The sequence below is a fragment of the Salarias fasciatus genome, chromosome 4, assembly GCF_902148845.1.
Source record: "Salarias fasciatus chromosome 4, fSalaFa1.1, whole genome shotgun sequence".
Lineage (NCBI taxonomy): Eukaryota > Metazoa > Chordata > Actinopteri > Blenniiformes > Blenniidae > Salarias > Salarias fasciatus.
The window spans coordinates 12,756,105-12,775,141 of record NC_043748.1 but is presented as its reverse complement, the minus strand read 5'-3'; the positions used below and the strand labels follow the sequence as shown (position 1 = coordinate 12,775,141).

The following is a 19,037-nucleotide window of genomic DNA, read 5'->3' as shown; positions in this document are numbered from 1 at the left end:
AATGATTTAATACCGATTCACAGGTACAAATCCAGGTGAACGCTAATGTTACTCACAGTGGGAGATTTCATGATTTTGTAAAGAAGACCTGCAGTAAACAGGAGCTTGGTGAAAAAGTCACACAGCTGCTTTTCAAAGGACACATCATATGCAGACCAAACTAAAAGCTAAAAGATGTTTCATGAAGCAGGACAGAGACAAAGCAGCTCTGCGGCTGACCACAATATACATAAATAACTGAGAAAGAGAAACTTTCCGTTGTGTTCTGGGTGCCAGCTCAAGCGATAATGATGTTCAGAGTGACTGAAAAGGCAACTTTTTTGAAATGCTGCTACTGTGCGTTAAGGAAATAGTTATTCTGCACACGCATGAGAAACAAAGACGCAAAACCTACGCGTTTTCACTTGAAATGTTGTCCAGAAATCAGAGAATTGAGCTGTGTTACTGGTTTGATTCATGAATCAATTACTGACATGATACCAATAAAAGTGGTGAAGTTACAAGAATGCGTTACTCCACGAGCCCAGAGCAATGAAATATACAGGAATCTATAAAAAAACATCATGAAATCCAGGTAAAACTTAGTCGTACTAATAATTCATGTCGTAGGCGCTGCTGTGCTTCACAAAATGCCCAAAGAGACCGGCTCAACCAGAAGGAAGTCTTCGAATAACACTCCAAGTACAAAGTCAGAACAGATCAATATTTGCAGCTGAGAAAGAAACTGGAATTTTCTCTTTTTAGCTTTAATATGATGTAATTACTCTCCTGTGCAATTTTCCAAAGGTTTATGAAACATTTTAAGTGAAGTTGAGTTTTTATCTGAAAGTGAGGAATGAATATTTCATTCCGGGGGGCATTGTGCGCTGGCGAGGGTGTGAAGGGTGATGATACGGTCTCTTCCTCAATAATGCGCCGTGGAGACAATCTGCGGTCAGGACAGTGTTGAATGAGGACATTTTGGAGCGGGCCCTGTTCAGGTTAAAAAGTCTTATAATCCCTCCGCTTCATAAATCATGGAAACTTTTTCATGCTTAAGAAACAGTTCGGATCTTTCTGTCCCCGGATGATGCCGCTTCGTTCTCTCCCTCGGTTTGTCTTTGAATCGTTAAAAAGAAAATTGCTGTATTTAACACTTCTCACATTCACCAGTCCAGTCCTCTTCTTTTCGGTCCCTCTGTGTCTCACACACACTCGGTGCAACACACACATGTGAACCGCCTTCCCGCTCTGCGTGCTGCCGTGACAGGCGTCCCCTGCGACTGCCAAAGCTTTTTAACCACAACAATATCCAAATGGCGCACACAGGCCCATTAGAGTCATCAGGCCGTTAAACCAGCAAAGACCAACCTCCAGCTTGACAATTAGGAATATTTCATTTATCCCGCCATCCCCCCAACCCCACACACACACACACACACACACACACACACACACACACACACACACACACACACACACACACAAACCCACCCACACACACGTGCACGCTCCGCCCATCCATTACCCTCTTCCTGTCTCTCACGCACACTCCCTCCGTCTTTTATCTTTTCCTCTCCTTCTATTACACCCGTCCTATCACCCTGTATTTTGCACGTGCACACTCGCACTCACGTGCACAACACCTCACACCAATCCCATCTCTTCCTCCATCCCCCCAGCATATTTGTTGCTCTCTCTCTCTCTCTCTCTCTCTCTCTCTCTCTCTCTCTCTCTGCTACAGAAGTCGCCCTACTACAGCGCCCCACAATCAGTGTCACGATCGATTAACAGATTTCACACTGTTGGACACGGCATTTACAAAGAACCAGATGAAATGAAAAGAAGGAGCAGGCCGAGGAAAATTGAGGGGGAGCAGAGAGAAAAGGGTTAGAGCGACGCCGTCTTGCGCCGTGTCAGTCGCAAAGTGCGCACAGTTGCCACACGAGCACGCCGAGCCTGCGGAGGCCGTATGGAACATGAAGAGGTTTGGATATAAAAGGCAGCGTTTCCTGCTGATTCAAAGAGTATTCATCTGTCACGTCAATTATGCTCACGTCTAAACCTTTCAACCTTTGAACTGAGAGTGGAGGCAACTGGACGAAGGCAAACTGGAAAAATCTTCCTTTATTCTGACTATTACGGGCGAACAGGAGGAGAAATGCTACATGTTTTTTTGTTTTTGTCTCCCGGTTTTCTCTTTGTGATTAAATCTGAAAAACCTCTTTTGTGTGAACATCTCATTCAGCTGAATCAATTCATCACGTTTCAATGCAATTCAGCTCAAAGTTTTTGTGCACCCACCTGCCATGGATTCCAAACTGTGGACACATGTGAGAGGAGTTCACAAAAACTCCAACCTAAACTGACATTTTAATTCTTTTGATTTCTGCTGCCAAAAACTTGAGCGTACTTCAAACAGGTTTGGTCTCTCAAATTAGAATAACGCAATACAATAACTTACGCCAAAATCAATGAAACCTTCAAGTCTTTTTTTTTTCTAGTTCAAGTTAGTGGATATTCCACAGTCCCCAAATCACAATAAGTGATCTTACTGTACAAAGAAACACCCGTTAGGTAACAAAAGCACTTTAATGCCCTGTGCAAATTCACTGTTTTTGTGTTTTCATGTCAAAAAAGTTTTGTGTTTACATGAAAACAGCAGAAATGCTGAAAATGAATGTGATCAGAATTATTTTTTTCATTTCCTGCTAAGAACTACATTTAAAAAATTATGTATACTACATTATGTGACACTATTACTTTTTTCCACTTATTCCAATTGCTTTTCAAATTAAAAAAAAAATGTGTTGAGTCTGAAATAATGAATCAGTTTGTTTTTCCACTGAATTATCTGCATCAAGACACCTTTTTCGTAATCGCAATAACTGCAAAAAGTCAATTAGATCATGGAGGAGTTGCATACCTCCCTAAAGGCAGGTATAATGTATGAATTAGACCAGTCCTGCATGAAAGATGAGCATCTGCAGTGATTTCTCTTGGCACGGCTTATAATCTGTTGTCCTATGTGGTACAGCGAGAGGAGTTCACAGATTCACGTAATTACTGTCAGCCTGAGAATCCATTCTGACAGTGTCTGGAATTTCACAACTGCCAACAGAAAAGAAGCAGGAAGGAAGGCTAAATTAACAGTGATGCCAACTCTGCACCAAAATACCACTTAGCATATCAGGAGGTGAAATTATTGGACCGAGTTGGCATTCTCCATTCACTTCTATAGCAAACATTTATCCTCAAATATCAAATTTATCCTCAAATATCAAGAAAGATTTAGATTTTTTTTTTTAACAAGAAGTTGGAAATCTGCAAAGAACACCAGAGTGAAATAAACATCTGGCAGACTTTGAGCCCTGTGGCACATGAAGCACCGGGGATGGCAGCAGTAACCAAAGGTCTGGGCTTCGCTTCAAATAAACTGATAAGGAGGGTTTGATCATCCTGAATGACGCCGGGTAAAATTCTTTTGCCTTTTTTTATGTTTTATCCACTGATTCACAGCTGGGTTCACTTCCAGCAAAGCGAACCCGTTCCTGGCCGATTAACCCTTTGGCTGCGATTTCATACACGCATGCACCTCTGATGTATGGCGTTCTATATCCATAAGGACCGGTTGTGATTTCACACCTCGCTCCGGCAACATCAGCCGCCAAACACGCGCGGTCCGAGCTACCTCTTCCTCTCCCTCGCCAAGCCTTCACGAGGACGGATGGATGCGCACGTATGGCTTCTGCGCTGCGCACACACACACGCATACACACGCATGCACACGCTGGAAAATCGAGCGCGCGTCCAGACACACACCAGCTGTGGCACTAAAGCCAGCTTCTGGCATTCGTGGCCGCAATCTCCTTGCTGTAGCTGCACGCTGTGTCACAGAACAGAAGTTCAATTCTGCATCTGGAGCCTGTGAGCGGTGACTCACACACACAGATCCTATGTGGCCGATGTATCACCGCTGTGCGTGCATTTATCGAACACTAAGACACCGTGGTTACCTTCTAGTCTTAATGTCAGAAAGTGAAAGGAGATGAAGCGAGACGGCAAAAATAGACTGCTTCTTTGTAAAGCCAGATTTCAAACGCTTGTTTTTTTTTGTTTTTTTTTACATTTTCTTAATTACTACTACTCTATACATGTTTGTCTTAAAAACCTCCTAACCTCGTTAGTACCGCCCCCCTGCTGTTCCCATTCTTTAGCTGGTGTCCTCACATCCCTCACTGTTTTCCCTCCATCCAAAGAACCTGAATTCTTAATCAAAATGTATTAATTTTAAAAAAGATGCTAAATATATCTGCCAGAACAAGGTAGCGCAGCGAGCGCGCAAGACACACAAACAACCAGTGGGAGCGCAGCCATTGGCTTTGTTTTAGAACAATACACTCGAAAGAATGGAGCTATCAAACATTGAAAGCACAAAGCACGCAGTAAAATGAAAGCCATGACGCCGACACTCACAGCATTGAGATAATTGCACTGTGTTGTTGTTTTTTTTTTTTTTCCCCCAACCAAACCAAAGTATCATGCAGGAAATGAAGAGAAAAGGCAGGTAGGACACATGTAAACTGCGAGGCACAGCAGCGCCTACGACACGAATTAGATTAAAAGAGGCAGGCGGGCCGCGCCGGCTGGACAAATCCCTCGGCAAGTAATGGCGGGACAGCTCTGCACTCCGAGGCGGCGCGCTTTGCATTACAGCGAGTTTGCGTGATGAGTTACCTCGCCTCCGAGAGTACTTTCAGGGTATGAACTCTGAAAGCAGACATAATGTATTGCGCAATTACTGGCGGAGGGTGAGCGAAGTAACTGTATTTACCGAGCGAGGCGAGCTGGGCCGCAGCCCAGTAAACAGGGTGACACAGCAGCAGTAGCACACCCGCGCGCACGCATGTGCGCACACATGCAGCATTCAGTTCTGCTGCAAATATAATTAGAGCCAGAAACACTTGAGCTGCACACTGTCCGAGCATATTCGATATTTTGTCAAACAAAAGCAATTGCAGCATCCTAATGGGGTCATTAAACAAGCTAATTATTGCATTAACAAGGAAATTATTCAATGTCACACATATTTGGCCCTCTCATAATAAATGTATAGTAATTATCCACGGACATATGCAAGGAAACGCAAAAACTGGAGCGAATTTATCTAACTTAAGTTCAACTAAGAAAGACTTTTCAATACACGTAAGTACATACAAGAAAAAGGGGGGGAAAAAAACAGGATTTAAAAAGTAAGGAGTCATATTTTCAAGCACTGCTGTGAAGCTGCGTCGTCTCACCTTCGGTTCCAAATTAAAGCTTCATTTGTGGGCCGTAAAACGAGGTCTGGCTGCACGCGCGCCCTGCGTCTGGAGTTTTCATCACATCGTGAGACGACTCAGCGCGCTTCAAAGAGGCCAAAAACATCTGTGCCCAAACTGCAGGTGCACTGGCCAAAAAACTGCACGTCTATTATTAGATTTTTCGTATGGCTGACACTAACCAGCCGGGACGTGATGGACATAGAAGAGGAGGACTGACAAATGCTGAGTGACACACACGGGCACGCCAACTTTATTTTGACTTCCACAGTACTGGAAAGTGTCTAAGCACATTTCATCACAGACTGTGTTTGCATACAGTTTAGGACTGTACTTTTGAGTCAGATATTTTTAAACTTTCCTGCTGCTCTCCGATTATACTCCACTTTTAGCAAGACGCTGCTTTGCAGGTTCGGATATCACAAAGTGTGAAGAAAAAAATGTGGAGTTCATAGTCTATTAATGATATTTTTGTGAATGAAAATCAGTGCAGCTTGTGACTGAAATGAGAAAACTTCACTTGTGAAACAGTCAAAATAACGAAATGATGCAAGAATCGGTTAACAAGCATTTGAACCGACAACCTGCTGGTTCCCAAGTTTGACCACTCAGACTAATGATGTGGCTGCAAATGAAGTGGTGAAAACAACATTAATTTATCCTTTCATTATTGTAAAATTTTACAGGTATCTAAAGCAAGCAGAAAAAAAAAAACATGCTCCAGTCTCTGTTTTCAGAAAAGAAACCCGGAGAGAAGAGACACTTCTTCTCCTCACTGAGATGAGTATGAATGATTCGTCGTCTGTGAAGCTTCTCCCTCATTCAGAACACGTTATATCTAATTGCATCACGGCAGCATCTGGACTTTCTTTTAATCGGAGACGCTTCGTCAGACTTCATGAAAAGTGAAACGACTTCAAAACTTCAAGCGAGAAAAGGTGTGTTGGTGATGCTTGGTTATGATGTGTGGATTTTTGTGTTCAGTGGACACCAGTGATTGACACTGCGGTATTAATGCTACTTCACAGAGATAAATGGATGGATTTTAAGACAAAAAACTTTTATTGATAGTCTTTCTATGCATCAACATAGGCTGTTTTCTGCTGTTGAGACCCACTGATGTCAATGTAAAGCTGGCAAGGTAAGGAAGTCTTTAATACAAAATGAAATGACAACTCAGTGGTCTCTTCTACGTTAAAGGACGGTCAGTGGGTCGAGCTCAGGGCAGACACGTGACACCAACAAATCTTTTAACGTCACCTACAACTCTACAAATGCGCCTGTTAAGTAAAATATGTTTGCATTTCTCTGTGTGACCCTTTTCACCCAATTTCGCACATGCTTTCCAATCAGAATGAAAATAAATGAAAAGCTGCTTTTCTACATTATGGTACCTTTAAGGAGGACGGGGATCATTCACGTGCAGAGGGAAACGATAATCCCCAAATAAGCAGAAAAAATCCCTGGGCTGATGCAAAGCATCCTGGCCCAGGCCCTGCCTCTTTCTTCTCAGTGATATTAAATTACCACCTGACCAGGATTCTCATTAGACTAAAGAGGCAGGTGCTCCATCATTGGCATTTCATTTCCATCAGGCCGCCGCCCCGTCCTCCTCAGAGTAATGCACTCCTCGTGCAGCCAAAGCGTGACTTAACGTTGCCGTTTTTGGTCTGGCCTGTCAATAGGGCAGGGGTCACGCCTCTTCAATCAAAAAGTAGGTAAAAGTGGGTGGAAGGATAAGGGAAAGGGGAAGGGAGAGGATGGGCGGGGGGGGGGGCACGAGGTGGAAAAAGGAAACACCCAGAGGGACGGAGGAGTGACGGCAGGAGCAAAAACAGTCAAGTGCTTTAAATCTTCTTCAAGTTTGCATGAGTTTTTTTCCCCCCCTCTCGTCACACTTTTTGTTGCTTCAGCTTTGTCGCTTCACATCCGTCTCCCTCCCTCCCATCTGCGCTTGTCCTACACATGCGTCACTCCCATCCCTCCGTCTCTATCAGCCCCGATCTCCTTTGCATGTTGTTATCCCCACCACACACACACACACACACACACACACACACGCAGACATTAAACATGCACACTCTTCTTTTTTTTTCCCCCCATGCCTTCTTTACTTTTGTGTCCTTAGCTGTCCTTTTCCTTCGTCTCGCCTGGTAATTCATCCGCCATCATTCCCCTATTTATGTGACTTTTATCCAAACTCATCTGTCCATTCTCTTTCAAAGCGCTCCTCTGTCTCTCACTCTCCTGTTTTATCTTTTTTTTCCCCCCCCTGTGTTCCTGATTGGATTATTATTATTCCCCAAATGGATTTTTGTTCTGACAATTCAGCATTTTGAATGAATATTTAAAGTGGAATTTCTGAAGTTATTATCCTCCAAATGGATTATTATGCACGGCACCCAGCTGGAATTTATAAAGTAGAGTTTAGCGTGTTGATTTTTTCAATTTGGCTCGTCTTGTGAGCCTTCTCAACCCTGAATGCTCTTCCCCTCTCTCACGCTTTTTCCCTTTGTCCCCTGCCATCTCTCTCTCTGTCCTACTTTTGAACCCAGTTATTCCATCTATCTCTCTGTCCTCCCTCCAGACCCTCACTCTCTCTCCCTCTCATTGCCAACCCCGCCCCCTCACCCCCTCGCTCCCCTTCCTCGTTTCCTTCTCTGCTTCCTCGCCCACTCCGGTTATCTTCCCCGCTGCTCCGCTTCTCCATTTTCCCTCCTTCTCAGTCACTTCCCCTGCAATGTTAATTCAAATCGCCTGGTTTGGGAGGACAGCACAGTTCCAATAATGCCGAAAGCACTTAGGAGAACATAATCAATCTCTCGCTCTCACTTTCTGTCCTCCTTCCCTTTCTCTCTGTTTTCACACTATTTTATACTCCCTCCATATGTGGAACAAGACTCGAACTCCCAGCCTCTTATAATTCTCACAAGGATCTCAACACTGTTCTAATCAACCTTTTTCCTTTTTTTTTTACTTGAGTCTTTTATCCCTGCACTCTAAATGTCTCCCCCTTGTTATTATGAGCATAACATACATGATGGCCAGCTTTGCTTGTGATCCACTCTTGATCTCTCTTTTGCAATTAAGGGAATTAAGGGAATTAAAGGGAGTTCTTGGATTTTTTTTTTTTTTTTTTTTTTTGTATCCTGCAGGCCCAAGAGGATGCATAAGCATGTGGGCGACACATTACTGCGACCAGACTTCCTGCTCCTCTACAGAAAGACTGTGAGCCGCAATATCACACGCAGAAATGCTGGGATGTGTCAACAAACAGGAAAGATCGGGACTGCCAGGACTACAAAACTGGCGAAAAAAGTGAGACGAGCTTTCAAAACGCAAACAAAAGGAATAATATGCATACTGCAAAAATGCATGGATATCTTCCCGAAGCAGCCTGCAACACTGTCTGTATTATAAAGAACAACACATCTTTCCTCGGGTTTACTGGTGAAGAACAAGTTGGTGCTTTAGCATTGATCATCAGTATTAAGAGTGGCTTTAAAGCACATACAGCAAGACAGGAAATTTCATTTACAACAATTAAAATGTGTAAAAACACTGAATCTGTTTCTTTCTCACTGTGAGACAGTTGTTAACATCACTCAACTCCTCATCTGGTCAGTCTTGAATGAATTAAACAGTTTAACACTGTGGGCAACAAAAGAAATCTACAGGATGAAGTGTATCGTGCTCTTCATCATGTAAGTAAGCCTTCAGTTTGTTTAACAAGGGACTCCTGATGTTATTTTGTAGTAGTGATTTCACCAAGTACTCACTGACCAGGTAAAAAAATAAACATATACAGAGGTGCAATACAGAATTGTACCATCAATGTCTGATTTTGGAAAAAAAAATCTGTGCATCAGTTACATGGAACAGAAAACATTTAAACTTCTTTTCTAAATTCACAGAAAATCATTTTTTGTGGTTGTGTTGTAGCTGAACTGCAGTCCATCCATTTGACAAGTTTATTTTACAGTTTAGTGCTTTTATTTGTCACACTCTTCTTCTGTGAGGTTTTATAGAAGTTAATAAAACATAGCAAAATAAATAAATAAAAAAAAAGGAAAAGGGAAGTAAGTGGCAGGCACTCTGCGGAGCGGCGTCGTCTCCGGGGTCCTTCGCTGAACAATGTCCACTGCATGGAGTGATATTTTCTTCCCCGGTCTTTAGACAGCTGACATTCAGCATGTTATCATCAAATCTTCAAGGAGTAAGTGTGTTAAAGTGGCTTGCCTAAAGATACACTGCAGAGAGTCTCACGGCCAGAGGGAGGCTCAAACCTGTGGCGTTCGAAGGCTCTGAACTGAAGAGCAAGAAAAATCTGCAGCCGGCTATTAAAAACTGCAATGCAATTCAGAATCCTGCTCATAAAATGTGGCTTATAGAATGTACAGTTACTTTTTATGTGATTAGAAGTTAATGTTTGCTGATGTAATTATTCCAAGATATTTTGTCTACTGTACTTCATTGTGATAGCTAAAAAGATCTCTCACAGGTTAAAAAGAAAAGGTGAATATTTAAAGGTGCTGACACCAGAGAGGAAAGCCACTGCAGAATCTTTCCTTCAGCACTGTGAATTAAAATTAAGATATTAGCTGGTCACTCCTTAGTCAGTTTGATTCAATTCTCTCTGATTGAATAGTGAATAAAGTGATCAGATTTATGTGTGGGTTTATATGCACCAGGATAATCCTCCGATTCAGTCAGTGGCTCAATCCCATAACGCTTTGCAAGATGACAATAGCTCCCTGTGACATGCGCACAATTCCTCATCCAGCTTTACTCAGAAGCCCAGCATTCCCTTTGTTCGGAATCTGATCGTAAAGACGCGATAATGCCTTTAAGAGCAGCACAGTCGCCTGAAACGATCATTGGTGTTTGGCCAACGCCGTAACAGACACGTCAGCCGGTGGGAAACAATCCGACGCACCACCTACATGGATCATAAGCAGGGTTACGCCACCGACCCAATCTGCTCGCAGCATCTGCTCAATCAGAGACGGCCAATCTAGTCAAACAGAGATGTTTACATGGCGCAGTTTGGGTCGGATTATTTGAGCTCCATGTTAATGCAGTTCCTCCATTACCACCATGCATTGATAGTTGTATGTGGTTTATATTTAGGCAAATCAGACGGGAAAAGTTTCCCACGAACAGATTCTAGCAATATTTTACCCCGCGCTGATTTTCGATTCCATCCGGCCCCTCTGGGATGAAACGAAACCGCCGAGCGTCGGGGGAACGCCTCGCAGCTCCTCCTGCGAATTGATGTGAGCAAAATCCTGCAACCAGGTCCAAAAATTTGGAAATCCTTTCAAGAAAGAATCGATTACACTGCGCCCGCTGAAAATTCTCAAGTCTGACCGGCTGGAAGGTGCGGATAAACTTTGAGTAACCACACAGTGTAACCAAACAACATGCAAATGGAAGAAGTTCTCCGGACTGACAAATCAACGCCGGTTGTATAAGCACTTGGAGATGTTATTGGAATTTTGCATGCAAGTGGCCTCATGAATAAGAAAAACAGCCTCAAGTTAGGATTTTTCCAATGATGAATGTTGTAAGAGGAACATCCGTTCGCCATTAAAGCTAATAGGTTTGGAACGGCACGCTCATGCTCAGTTGTCTAAATACTTTTGGCCTTTTATTACATTTCTTTGCCTTGTTGCTACGAGTTCTATTACAAGGTTGTTCACTCGGCTTAAAGTCTTCAACTTGTCCTCCCCAAATCTTTCTGTCACATCCCCGTTTCTCTCCCTCCACCCACTGCTCGTTCACTCTCGGAGTTTTATCTCCAAAAAAATTCACTCCCACTCGTCTTCTCTCTCTCTCCCCCTCTCTCTCTCTCGTCCTGTTTTCCCTTGTCAGTCTGTCCCCTCGTTCTTTCATGTACATGCACACCTCTCTCCAGGCGTCATCTGCTGCCCTGTCAGGTTTGAGAGGGAGACAGGTGGAGGAGAGAAACGGAGATGAAGAGGAAGGGAGAGAGAGGAGTGAGGAAGAGGAGGGAGGACAGAGAGGAAGGCTCACTTAGAAAGAGCGAAAGAGGAAAAAGAGAGAGAGAGAGAGAGGAGTGACAAAGCGAGAGCAGGTTGAGAGAGGCTAAGAGAGGGAGTGAAATACTTCTAATTCACAGAGACAGGCTGCGTTTCCGTGGCAACGTGGTTTCCATCGTAACAGCCCTGCTAAGGATGCCATTAGTCGGGAACAAAAAGAGAACGCCACTCACCACTTGTATGGCGTGCACACGGGGCGGGAGAGGAGCACAGCAACACACACAGGAACGCAACCGGCTCCTGCATGCATTCATGCAGCCGGCTGCAAGTTCCCTCATACGAGATCAAGAGGAGGCTTTTAACACCTGGTGACACAGGGGTGTGTGGACAGACGATCTGAGGCAGACGGGAGCTCACACTCCTCTAATTACACAATCCTACAAAATGAGGATGAGTGTGTTTATTTTGCTATGTCCACTGTAAGAGCTGTATGCGCTCAGTTTATAAAGAATAAGGTCTTGTGTTTAAATTATGTCAAAAAATATATTTAGCTTCATTTAATATTAAGCTGCTATGAAAAATCAAGAACTGAAGGCAATCGGTACCTCTGCCCGACTTTAGGGGGCAGTGCTGAGTATGTTAGAGTTCTCTAATCTGTGATTTAAAAAAAAAACACAGAAACACATACATGTAGGGGGGAAAAGTGAGTTTTCTATACATCACTTTTTTTAAAAAAAAAAATACTTGTTTTCTGTGAAATTTCTATAATTTGCTTGGTGGCTTGTCGGGCCAGATTTCAGCCTCTTGTAGATAGGTTTGGGCCCACGAGCCTCATGTTCGACACCCCTGATATAGATGATTATAGGAATGAAGAGAATATTTAATTAAAACTATTTTGAAATTTGAACAGAAGACTATGAACTCCCTGCCAGAATAAAATACAAAATTTAACATTCTATTTTTCTTAATCTTTTTTTAATTAAACAAAAAACACACAAAATGGTCCATCATAATGATCTGATGACTTTAGCCCTTATTTATTTATTATAATATAAGCTAACAGTTATATAAATCAGAACAATATTATCAGAAAACTATTATTATTAATATTATTAAACTGACAGGCAGTGCTACGCATTCATCAGAAACACAAAAACGCACATCCAGTCGCCCACACGGCGCTCTGCTCCCCTCGTCCACTCAACACACATCCTGCTGCCATTTTCCCACTGCCCACACAGGCTGCTCAAACATATACAGACACACACTAATCTATCTCCCACCTGCAATCAATCCCGCTGAGTCTCCTATATAATAACAGTGTGGAATCACTTCACACTTTGTGCGGCGCGGCGAGGTCTCGCCGTGCTGCGGGGCCCGCGGGCTCCGGGGAGCAGCCTCCATATTCTGCACCAACAACGGACTTGTTGAAAACAAGGCGCCGGGAGAATGATGGACATTTTTGTGCGACACGCCGGGCTGACCTTAACCGCATTTGAACATTGGAGAATTCAGCCGGTCCGCTTATCAAAAGAAAGGCAGGAGGAGGAGATTACATTTGTAAATCGCCGGCGTAGCGAGCAGACAGACGACAGTAAGGAGTGTGAAGGTCAAAGCAGCAGCGGCAGCAGCAGCAGCAGCGACAGCAGCGCCGGGGCTGCAGAAAGTAACTGCTTCCTTCCTCCAATGTTGGTGTTAAATAGAGCAGAGAAGTTAAAAAAAAACAAAACTATATGAGATGGGCAGAAGATGGGTTTTCCTTCAGTATTCGGGAGGCGTGAGGATAGTTTGTTACACAGAAGGCGTGCTGCTGACCCTTTGCGTCACACACTCAGCGATGCTCGACAGCATCCTGATCGCACTGACAGGACGACGGGGCAGAGAGCAGGACGGAACGAAAGGGAAGCTATTTGCTCGTTGTGCGTTCGTCAAATTAGACGATCTGTGACCGACGGTGGCCTGTGATCCTCAGAAAACAAGAAGAGCAGTATTTAAATTACACAAACTCTTAGATGAAGTCAAAGAAATACTGTGGCGCGATGCGCGGCGTGCTGCTGAAGTGTGCTCGATTACACTCTCCAAACCTCAACAGAAGACAGCATGTTGGTATTACTGTAGGCAGCAGGCATGTTGCTCGCTCCCTGCTCTGCCCCGGGGGCATCGGATACACTAACCTACTTTCCACTGCAGGGCCGGATCGCCAAACACAGCTCGATCATAATCTTAGTGCATGTCACTTAAATTTCATCTCCAAATACAAACCTGATCTGCTTTGTTCTTTTTTTTTTTTTCCCCCCACCAAAAAAAAAAAAAAATCAGACAAATGTTTAAAAAGGCTTTCATCCCAACATGAAATAGACAAACGCAAAAAATACTGGCAAGAGCTTTTAAAGTAATGGCAGAAAAATAATGAAAATCAAACAAGCGGGGGGTTACTATCAGTTACCATCAGTCTGGTTTATAGTTGCTTTTTTTTTTTTAGATGACAGCCCAGCCCTGGAAATCTCACAACACCATGAGATTTTCATTCAAAGCGCCTTCCAGCCCTGTGATGGAGGTGAGGAGTCGGCGGCGGCCGTTGCAGGCTGATACTTTAAGGTCATCTGCAGCAGTCTCAATGTAATGAAACGTTTGAAACAGCGAGTTGTGATGTTGATATCATAACAGAAAGCAGCATATTCCCGGCCCCCGGCGTCGCTCGGGGGCACAGGAGATGTTGTTCCTCTCCATACAGGAGCAGCCGGCTCTCCCCGTATAGACTGGAGCTACAGCAGTGTTTACAGCCATGTGGGTCAGGTGCAATTCTCTGAACAGCGTCAAGAAGAAGTACATGACCCGCAAGGAAACCTGTGCATTTCTAAAACTTGTTTCCATCAGTGTTATTGTCATGAACAAACACAACATCGCAAGAGTGAACATTATATGTTACAATATATCAGGTTTTTGGTGGATTCTGTATGAGGCCAATATCCACAAAACCAACCATCACTCTTCTTTACCTTTTTTATACAAGTTTCCAACACCTCGGATGGACGACCAGTCCTCCCAGAGCTAACACAGACACACACACACACTCACACACACATTTATGTACGCCAACCATTTAGAGTATGTTTTTAGATCATGGGAGAAAGTAGAAACAAACTCCCTAAAGAAAAGCCCTTTACCAAGAATCCAACCCAGCGCACTTGTTGTGAGAGTACAAACCACTGCACCACCAGGCCACCTGCAGGTGATTCATGCTTCCCAAAAAACATAAGAAATGTTTGAATGTCAAACTACAAAAAAACTACATCCTGCAGGCCGGTGACTTTCTTTAATTTTGTATCTGCAAGCACAATATTTAGATATATTTGGAAATAAAAATGACAAAGTACAAAAACATGAACATTGCATATTGAGTTATGACAGCCTTAATGTGGACTGATGAGAGCGTGCTGAGGAAGAACATGCAGTCAGCTTCATCCAGAGGCACGGTGTAGGGATCATCATGATGTTCAGCTGACAGAACAGTTTGAAACCTGACTTCTAGGATCATTGGGCTATCCCACAACGTTGTCGTCACTGACTGGCAGAGCTTTTAGAGTAATTTGCATTTGAACTGTTTTTACGATCATCTTGCCTGTGTGTACATACTCGGATGAATTGCAGTTTTCAACTGATGAATAGATCACACAATTCAATCCCACTGGTTTACATCTTTTTTTTCTTCTATCTTCTGCATTGCACAAAATGCAGAATATCCTGCATTCGCAGGCAGACCTGCGCATGCAATCGTTAAAAAGCAGCTTGCAGCTTCGTGTGTGTGTGTGTGTGTGTGTGTGTGTGTGTGTGTGTGTGTGTGTGTGTGTGTGTGTGTGTGTGTGTGAGGGTTTAAGGTGTCTCTCAGTGTGTGAAACACAGATTACATGGTTCCATCCATCATCCGCACACACACCTCTGTCGACGCCGTTCATGCCTGCACACCAGTCGGCAGAAAGATGTGCTGGAGAAATTATTTTGAAAATAGAGTAGCACTAAATCAGATACGGGTGAATAGTCCTCTTGATAACAGAAACTCCTGCAGGGTGCAACACAGAAAAACGATGCTTGTGCCCAGAGATAGCTGAGTGGTTAAGTCGGACACCCCTCGAGCTGTGTGTGTCCCCCCACTGACCTTGGATCACATCCTGGTGTAACTTTATCTTTTTGGTTTTTAACTTTTCAGGTTCAGAAGTCTAAGAAACACACTCAGTGCTGAAATAAGGGTAACTCTAATTAAAGCAGCCTCTCTTGTGTCTGTTTACACTGAAGCAACTTTTTGGAAATGGAACCGAAGGTTTAACTGTTCAAAAACACTCTTTCGTCTTCGAGAAACGTGCACCGGGGTCGTAGTTCACAGTTCTTCTGCACATTTGCAAGTAGACGGACTGTTTAGTTGTTTCCGTTACAACACGCCATTTTCCAAAAAAGTTGCCGTGGAAACGCGAAACTTGCCAAGGCACCTGCCAAGTCTATATCTCACGATAAAACATTAAAAATATTCACCCCTCGAAGCATCTTTCAAACTGGACTGAGGCCAGTGAAAGCAGACAGGATGTAGATTTTGACAAATTAATACCACGAGCACTTTAGTCCAATTTAGGTTAATTAATGGACATTAAAAGACCAACACCTGCCTCTGGCTGTTGGCTCCACCAGCCAACAGTTGGCAGACATTTTGTGTTTTCTGAAATTCGCATTAGGAATTCAGCGAGAAGGAGAGAGGACGGCGATAAACGCCGGTGATGATTCAAGCGCGTGGTTGGTGCCAGTGGATAGGTGAACGTTAAAGGAACAATCGTGGCTGATTTCAGGAGCGCTTTCCAGTTTTGCATCTCGGTAACCAAGAAGAAAAGGCCATAATTAGCTTGAACTAAAGATCAACACAAACTTTAATGGTAGATAATGCAAAGTAAGTTTTGGATTTGTAAATTGTAAGGATGTGAGCATGAGCTGTGCAATGAAACATTACACAAAAACACTCCCAACTCTGATCTCGTGCCCACGTTCAGGATTTGTTGCATCTGAACAGGCGTCCACCTTGGAAGAGTCATTTCATCCATGTAACGGCCAAGGTGCATGGCAATATGGCCGCTGTTCCTCACCCCAAGGTGAGAACATACATCACTTTGCAGCCATATTTCAGGACGATAGCGGCCCTCGCACCGAGAGGGTTCATGAGCGCGCTTCTTCTCTCACTACGGTGAAACATCGCTGATATTCAGAGAGACACAGCTTCCCACATCTCTAATCCCTGAGAGAACAAGAGCCTTTTTCTTCTTATCAAAATCTACAGAGCACAATTCAGGATTTGAGTTGTAGAAAAAAAAAAATCCAAGGACAGGTGAAACTGCAAACTGCTACCCTCCTTCTCATTCACCATACAGAGCTAATCTCACAGGATATTCATTCCACCTGGGCCGTCCTTCATGTAGTATATTTTGTTTTGTGCAGTCGCATCCATCATGTGGTGAAAAGTGTGAGATGGAATCGTACAAAAGGATACAAATTCCTGTTGTGTTTTTCCAGACACTTATCGCTGTCGCTGGCATCACTTACCGAGATAAAAGTTCGGCTGCGGTGCGTTACAGCATCTATTTGATCGACTGTGATGCACAACACGCTGTAGGTAGGCGCTTACTATCAACTGGCCTTCCTCCAGAACGAGGCGATAACACAACGGAGGCTTGACGCCGCTCCCTCTGTGCTCCTATCTGGAAAAATAACCTTGGCATACCTGAAAAACTGGTGCAAAGACTTTGATGTGACAGGAACCGTTGTGACTCTGTCGCACTCTGCATAAATTTTAGACCGAGCAAATGGCCTCAGTTGAACTTCACATTCCTATTTCAGCTTTTTTTTCTTTTCTCGCTCAACGCCTATAGCAAGACAACATTAAAGTGTCTTTAATATTTCTCAAAAACAACATTTCAAAAGTAAAAAGCAATTTTATGCATTAATGCAGGCTCGTGGATCAGGTCCTTGGGTGTGTGTGGGATTGCGTTCGGTGCTGATGTGCCAGTTGATGTCCTCGTACGCATAGTTGTGTTTATTAGCATACTGCATTGTTTAAAAGCCCCCCTCAGCGCCCGGCCGCCTCATGCCAATAAAAGTCTATTAAGCCTGTTTGACTTTGCTAATGCAAATCAGTCGTCGGCTGAGAACAAGACAGGCAAAGCTCCAGTTTACCGAAGAAGCGTGTGACACACGGCTGATGTGACAGAGAACAAACGCGAGACGTAATGCAAATAAACTAAGCGCCCTGCGGGGGGCTGTTGCACTGATGATGATAACGATGATGATGACGGATGATAGTGAACACGGCAATAAAAATAATGGGGGGCCATAAAGATAAATAATTCTATGGCTCAATCATAATATGTTAGGATCTGACAAATGTTTGTGGCATTTAAACAGAGGGATTGTTGCACTTCTTAAAATGGAAGTTTGTGTTTAGTTGATTGTTTTGTGTTGTAACAAGGCTCACTGACGGCATATCTTTCACAGTTTCGAAGCCTCTTGACTCCTTAGTCAAACTGCAGAACATTTGTAAGCATATCTGGACCTTTGGAATCGCTTAACTGGTCCTCAGGGTATCACTATGAAATTATAAATCAAATATTTTTTTGTTTTTTCATTTTTGGCCACTGATGCATTATTGGTGGCTACATGTTGTCATCCATTACAAGACAATGATTGTGATGCAGAACAACAGCAGCTCATAAAAATAGTGACAAAAACTGCACTTTATTGAGTGATAATGTTTTTATTGAGATAAACCAAAGAATCTAGTCTGTAGGATTCGTGAAAAAAAAAAAAATCACTCTGACGACGAGCTGTCGTGACTTGAGTGAGAACTGCTTCATGAAATTAGACGTCCTGTTCCAGCAATAGTTTGTGACGAGGTTTGTCAGTGAATGTGTTGACATCTGTTGGACAAGCCGCAAATAAACAAAGTATTCTCATTCAGCTTTCCCTTGGGGGAGAACTGTGGTAAATATGATCAACTGACTTTTTTTTTAACACTGTCAGAACTTCCTTTTAATCTGCGCTTTTGTTTAAGTGGTGTAGTTTTATGTCTCAGTGTGTCACAAACTGCTGGGATTTCCTGACACGACCATCGCTTGGGTTTACATGGACTGGTCTGATAAAGAGGGAAATTAACAGTCAGCGGCATATGTCTGTGTGAAGAGGTGCTATTGACAGCCGAGGTCAAAGGAGAACAGTCAGACTGGGTCAAGGTGACAGTCAAGCAACATTAACTGAAATCACCAATCATCCAAACCAAGGTTTGTCGACGACCACCTCTGAACACACAATCAGCGGAACCTTGAGGGAGGTGGTGTCGCTCCTGTCAGCTGAAGAACCGCAGAGTGGAGCTGTAGTTTATATGAGCTCACCAAAAATGCACAAAGGACAAGTTTAAAAACACAAGTCTGACTTGTGCTCTGCAAACAAGACGAAAACAAGGAATTTAAATGTTCAAAATTTTTCTTTGTTGTGGTGCAGAATATACATGATGAAAAAGTCAATATATTTTCACAAAAAATAAACAGTTGCTACTGAAAATGAACACAATCTCTACATGAAGCCTGTTTCAATGAAACTGTCTGGTGCAGAAGAGATTCAAATGTCCAAAAAAACCTCTCCTTTAGCTGATGGCTCTGAGGCTGATGCCAGGCTGAAAGCAACGAGGTCTCCGACATCTCACCTC

At 43.3% G+C, this 19,037-nt stretch overlaps 1 protein-coding gene and 1 long non-coding RNA gene across 8 annotated transcripts in view; both read right to left on the bottom strand.

Moving 5' to 3' along the window:
- The window catches only part of grin2ba (glutamate receptor, ionotropic, N-methyl D-aspartate 2B, genome duplicate a), a 134,768-nt gene that overhangs the window by 65,161 nt on the left and 50,570 nt on the right, over nt 1-19,037 (bottom strand). The window lies entirely within an intron of this gene.
- On the bottom strand, nt 1,704-17,635 carry LOC115387162 (uncharacterized). Its single transcript, XR_003931346.1, has 3 exons — nt 17,201-17,635; nt 8,366-8,372; nt 1,704-1,717 (listed from the first exon to the last, which is right to left on the bottom strand). It is a non-coding gene; the product is annotated as an uncharacterized LOC115387162 (long non-coding RNA).